Here is a 6,677-nt window from a genome sequence, read left to right as displayed (position 1 = left end):
ATTTTACTTGTTTTATAATCGACGCAGCTGAAAAATTCATTCCCCAATCACAAGGTTTCTCTTGTAAAAGACGGGTACCCTGGTGGAATGAACAGTGTAGACTGGCACGAAAGAAACAAAATAAAGCGTGGGGTTTGCTGCGCCGCTCCCCGACAGTAGAAAACCTCATAGAATTTAAGCTCGCAAAGTCACAAGGAAGGCGCATACGGAGACAGGCAAGGAGGGCTATCTGGGAGAGGTATCTCTCGGGCATCACTTCCTACACCCAAGAGTCCAAAGTATGGAATGGCATACGAAAGATAAAGGGGCAACAAATCCACCCTCTGCCCTTAGTGGACGACCAAGGAACTACATTAGAGGACCAGGCGAACGCTCTGGGCAAACACTCCGAACAAGTATCAAGCTCCACACATTACACAAAATCATTCCTCAAATATAAACAATTAGCTGAACTTAAGACACTTGATCGTAAATACCGTCCAGATGAACCATATAACCGTCCTTTTAATATTGCCGAGCTTAAAGCTGCATTGAGCACATGTAGAAGCTCTGTACCGGGAGCTGACAGAATCATCTATGACATGATTAAACACTTACATGAAGACACACAAATGACACTTCTGGCACTTTTCAACTCTATCTGGGCTGCCGGATACCTCCCATCCTCATGGAAGGAAGCTATTGTTATTCCCGTCTTGAAGCTGGGTAAAGACCCTTCCTTGGCGGCAAGTTATCGCCCAATAGCTCTAACAAGTTGTCTTTGTAAGCTATTCGAAAAGATGATTAATCGTAGACTAATACATTTCCTTGAACTGAATGATATGCTTGATCCCTATCAGTGTGGCTTTAGAGAAGGGCGGTCCACAACTCATCATCTTGTACGCATTGAAGCAAATATCCGCGATGCATTTGTACATAAACAGTTCTTCCTATCGATATTCCTCGACATGGAGAAGGCGTACGACACGACGTGGCGATACGGGATCTTGCGAGACTTGTCGGGGATGGGCATCCGTGGAAATATGCTAAACATAATAGAAAGCTATCTGTCCAAACGTACCTTCCACGCGAAAATCGGCAATGTACTGTCGCGACCTTTCATACAAGAAAATGGTGTACCTCAAGGAGGTGTGCTTAGTTGCACACTCTCTATCGTGAAAATGAACAGCCTTCGTGCTTCATTACCGCCAGCCATTTTTTATTCTGTTTACGTAGATGATATACAAATAGGCTTCAAATCCTGCAACCTTGCAGTGTGTGAGAGGCAAGTACAGCAGGGCTTGAACAAAGTATCTAAATGGGCAGGCGAAAACGGATTTAAAGTGAACCCGAACAAAAGTTCTTGTGTGCTTTTCACAAGAAAGAGAGGCCTCGTTGCAGATCCCAATATTGAAATGTATGGCCAGCAAATCCCTGTGAACAAAGAGCACAAGTTCTTAGGTATCATACTTGACTCTAAACTAACATTTATTCCACACATAGAGTACCTCAAGGTGAAATGCTTAAAAACAATGAACTTACTGCAAATTTTATCCCATACAACATGGGGCAGCGGCAGAAAATGTTTGATGAATCTTCACAAAAGCCTCATTCGATCACGATTGGACTACGGTGCCGTGATTTATCATTCTGCAGCCCCGAGCGCGCTAAAGATGCTAGAACCGGTTCACCATTTAGGAATTCGACTGGCCACTGGCGCTTTTAGAACAAGTCCCATTGAAAGTTTGTATGTCGAATCAAACGAGTGGTCACTCCATCTCCAGAGAACATACATCAGCCAAACATATTTCCTGAAAGTCCACTCTAACCCTGAACATCCGTGTTTTAATACCCTTAACGATATGACATATGATACACTCTTTCGTAATCGTTCCTCTGTTAGACAGCCCTTCTCACTTCGTGTGAGGGAGCTTAGTGTTGAAATGGATGTCCCAATCCTCAAACATCACCTAATGCCTCCAGCTAAGCTGCTGCCTCCTTGGGAGTGGCAGATGATAGAATGCGACATATCTTTCATGCAAGTTACAAAACACGCTGCAGAGATTGAAATCCATATGCATTTCCGGGAACTCCAATACAAACACTCCTGCGCGGAGTTCTACACAGACGCATCGAAGTCACGCGACGGGGTGTCCTATGCAGCCGTCGGCCCATCCTTCTCGGTATCCGATGCACTGCATCCGGAAACAAGCATCTTTACGGCTGAGGCCTACGCACTACTGTCGGCTGTAAAGCATATAAGGAAAACAAAACTCAAAAAATCTGTTATATATACGGCCTCCCTAAGCGCTGTGAAGGCATTGATGTCATTTTGTAAGCACAAAAATCCAGTAATCAATGAACTATATTCCGTCCTATGTAAAGCGTATATATGTAACCAGCATGTCATCATATGCTGGGTGCCGGGTCATTGGGGCATCGAAGGTAACGTTCTGGCGGACCACATGGCCACATCAATTGCATCGTATTCTGTTCATCCTACTGCTGCAGTCCCTGTCACAGATCTAAGGCCCTTCTTGCGCAGGAAACTGCGAAACTACTGGCAACGCTTGTGGGACAGGGAAACAAATAATAAGCTGCACGTAATAAAACCACAATTAGGGTTCTGGCCTTCTGCAATAAAATCACGCCGGACAGATGTCCTATTCTGTCGTCTTAGAATAGGACACACATTTGGCACCCATAACTTTTTACTCACCGGAAATGACCCTCCAACCTGTGGCAGATGCGGGGACAGGCTGACCGTGCTCCACGTCCTCCTGGAGTGTCGGAAGGCCGAATCTGAGAGAAGGAGACATTTTTCCTTAGCATACCGTCAACACATTCCTCTTCATCCTGTAATGTTTCTCGGTCCACAACCGCTTTTTAATACAAAGACTGTCCTAGGTTTCCTCAGAGATGTTGTCCTACACGTTATTTGTCCCATACATTCGTAGCGCCTCCTCTCTTGAGAGGATGCCGCTGTGAAAGTCATACTGTATAGCACATGCCTCCAGGCCCTTGTGTTTCAAGGGCTCTGGCGAGGCAGTAGTGCTCCAGGTAATTTTACTATCTCACAGATCTTTTATAATGCATCATTCTCTCACGATGGATTTTATTTCTCATTGAACATGTCATTATCATCGACATAATCTTATAACACATAGATTTGACGCACTCTAGAGCGACTATTTTTAAGGCCCCTTTACAGCCACGTCACATCAAGCTCATTGAACTCATAACTACATTGCGAATTCATCAACACTGGCTTGGCGCTCTTTGGCCACACCTGGCCCTTGCGCCAATAAAAACCAAACATTCATTCATTCGTATGTGATGTAGGTGAATCGAATGCACCTAAGGTACGTACGATTCACGTGCACCAGTTCGCAAAGTGCTGCACCTCGCCATTCGTTACAAAAGGTGCAGAAAACGCGCAGAGCTGGTTCACGATTATATTGCGCCCTCTCTACGCTCTCTATTGTCGGCGCCGGCTTCGTGCAGACCACAGCCTATTCTTACACCGTGGTGCAGACGTACAGGTGGTGGTATACAAACTTTATTTAGCAGACGTACAGGTGCGAAGCAGGGGCGCAGCAGACGACATAGCCTATATGCGCAAGCGCCGTTAAAAGCCCGCATACGTGCATCTGCCGTGTATACACAAGCGCGGGTGTATGAGCGCCTCAGAAGCTGATCATACCAGAAGTTCAGGATCTTTCAAACTTACGCACTCTGTACACATTAGTCGGACAGAACGCCTGCACCGCGTCTGCACCGCGTCTGCACCTTGTCATTCGTTTCGAGTGTCGCGCTGTGCCTGCACCGCAGAAATGGAGCTGCGAACTTCTCGCGAATCGATGTGAACTGGTTCACAGTGGTGCGGGCGAATATAACGGACCTTTAAAACGAACGGACGAAGGTCCGTTCGATTCTATTTGGCTCATGTGCTAGCTGCTCGGCTGTTCCTTGCTGTGACTGACTGACTGCCCCACTGCGCTGCTGCTGTGCACGCCTTCGCCTCGCTGTCGTTTTGCGTTTTTTGGCACGGGTTGCAGCGTTGCGGCTTGGGCTTCTGACTCGTCTCTTTCGCACACCATGCCTTCCAAGTGGAGAAAATGTAGAGTCGTAAGAAAGGAATACGACAATATACTGAATGAACTAGGACTCGCGCGGCTTGTTGCTGGGCCTTCATTGGTTTGCCTGTCCAACGACAGAGCTGCAAGCACCACCTTTACGGACAGTGCTCGCGTAGCGCCACTTTCGCCTCCGAAGCTGGGAAGCAGCAGGCAATCGGGAAATTCAATTTCGACGGACAACGGGGGTGAGCCTCCACTCGAACTGTTGAAAGAGCAGTCGGGAAGCGAAGCCTTAGTCAACAGCGTCTGCGGACAAGGTGCACATTTTGTTGAAGAATTCCAATCAGAAATTGTGGATATGTCTTCGTCTTCACGTGAGCACAGCGACTCTGATAGTAGCTCAAGTGACAATCAAATATCAAGCAAATCTTCGGATGAGTCTGATGACTTTGTTGCTTCAGACAGCTGCACGGGGCCAGATGAGGGAACAGCGCTCACTTGTAGCGCAGCGCTGTCTCGTGTATCTCCTGAACAAATGACAGCAAGTGAAGAGTTTGCTGTCATTGCTTCCAAACATAATATGACTCATGCATGCATTAACGATGTCCTCGATTTCTGCCATCGAAGAGGCTTCTCTGACCTTCCAAAGGATGCTAGGACAGTTTTGAGAACTGAGCGCAAAGCTCAGGTGGAGCAAAATTGGTCTTTTGTGCGCTTTCGCCTTGCAGCAGGAATTCGTCTAGTGTTGCCGCCGGGGCGAGTAGTTCCAAGTGAACTGAAGCTACAGGGCAACATCGATGGAGTCCCTCTTTACAGAAGTAGCCAGCTTGCCTTTTGGCCCATTTTGTGCCGCATTACAAATGTGGAGGCATCACCACCATTTGTTGTAAGTGTGTATTGTGGTGCAGGGAAGCCACCATCTCTGCAGGACTATCTAGAGCCATTTGTGTGAGAGGTCTCGGAGCTTGCGTCTGAAGGGTTAAGCATAGGAGATGTTGAAGTACAGGTGAGCATTGAAGCCATGGTGCGCGATGCTCCAGCAAGGAGCTACGTGAAATGTATGGTTGGCCACACTGGCTATTATGCGTGTGAGCGATGCAACCAAAAAGGGCGGCACATTGAAAACAGGGTCACAATTCCCAAACTGCACGCACCAACATAAACAAATGCATCATTTCGATCTCAAGAGAACAAGCGCCACCATTCTGGTTTTTCACCATTCCTATCGCTTGATGTTGACATGATTGCATTTTTCCCATCTGAATACATGCACCTCGTTTGCCTGGGAGTCATACGACGACTCTTAAAGAATTGGGTATGCAAAGGCCACAGTAATAGATTGAGCAGACTGCATCGTTGCCAACTAAATGAAAGCCTGCGAGAGGCATCCAAAGCATTTCCAACATATTTCCAGCGAAAGCCAAGGGGTACAGAAGAACTTGATCGTTGGAAGGCAACAGAGTTTCGGACATACCTCCTTTATGTGGGGCCTGTTGTCTTAAAGCCTCTTCTGCCTCCATCACACTACAAACATTTTCTAATGTTTCATGTAGCTATCAGAATTTTAGCATCACCTCAGTGCTACTGTGAATACGATGATTTTGCCAAAGATGTGCTGAGGTACTTTGTTCAAGAGTTTAGTGAGCTATACGGAAGAAACCAGCTTGTGTACAATGTGCACTCACTAATTCATCTTGCTGACCAGTGCCGGGACCATGGCCCATTGGATCAGTTTAGTGCATTCCCTTTTTAAAGCTACCTTGGACGAATGAAGAAGTTGCTGCGATCCTCCAACAAGCCACTTTCACAGCTAAGTAGGAGAATCTCTGAACTGAGGCACTCGACCAAGAACCAAGTCGAGCAGAAACTGCAACATGTGAAGCCTGGAGACTGCTTCCTGATTGACAGTGCTCCTGTGGTTGTTCTAGAAATAATGGGAGACCACTTCAAGGGAGGGATTTTACCAAATGCCAGGGACTTTTTCAATCTTCCACTCAAGTCGTCTCAGTTGAATATTTGGCGCTGCAACACCTTAAGTAATAGAAGTAAGGTATGGCCTCTTGATGACCTCCGGAATACTGCTCAGTGCCGGAGGCTAAACTACAAGCAAGGACATGTTGTTGTTCCTCTTTTGCACTTTCACTGAAGCTGTCGGTGGTCGGTGGACCCAAACTGCCATAGTCAGTCATCTGACTGCCATATTGCTATGCCTCCAATGGCCACAATGTCTGTTCTATATGAGGCCGACAGTTGGGCTAGTTGGAATTGAAAGAAAAAGACACTTTCAAAGAAAAGTTATCCTTTTGTCTCTGCACCTCTTTTCATTTTTCTTATGTGCTGGAACATGTCCTTGTTTGTTCTATTGTCATTGTCGCGAATCACCTATTCAAGCCATGTTCAAGCTTTCTGCATCAAGCATCTTGTCACTAATACAGTCATTAGCACTATTGTCCAGAGTGCTTGAATGGCACCCTTTGACCTGCACAGGTGGCATTTGGTGGTAACACTGGATTCGAGGTGGCATACAACTGTGTATGGATTGCTGCACTGATGGTACTTCCCTAATCTTTCTCCTCACAGGCCTTCGTGTCTTCCGCAGCTGCAATTTCCTGAAGGCAC

The 6,677-nt window shown here is 46.6% G+C and overlaps 1 pseudogene; it reads left to right on the top strand.

The window, feature by feature from the left end:
* The first annotated feature begins 4,416 nt into the window (after window positions 1-4,416).
* Window positions 4,417-6,204, top strand: LOC126539779 (uncharacterized; annotated as a pseudogene).
* Window positions 6,205-6,677: the final 473 nt, after the last annotated feature.

The sequence above is a fragment of the Dermacentor andersoni genome, chromosome 2 (assembly GCF_023375885.2).
Source record: "Dermacentor andersoni chromosome 2, qqDerAnde1_hic_scaffold, whole genome shotgun sequence".
In the NCBI taxonomy this organism is placed as follows: Eukaryota; Metazoa; Arthropoda; class Arachnida; order Ixodida; family Ixodidae; genus Dermacentor; species Dermacentor andersoni.
The sequence above is the reverse complement of the archived record's forward strand: the minus strand, read 5'-3'. Positions and strand labels throughout refer to the sequence as shown.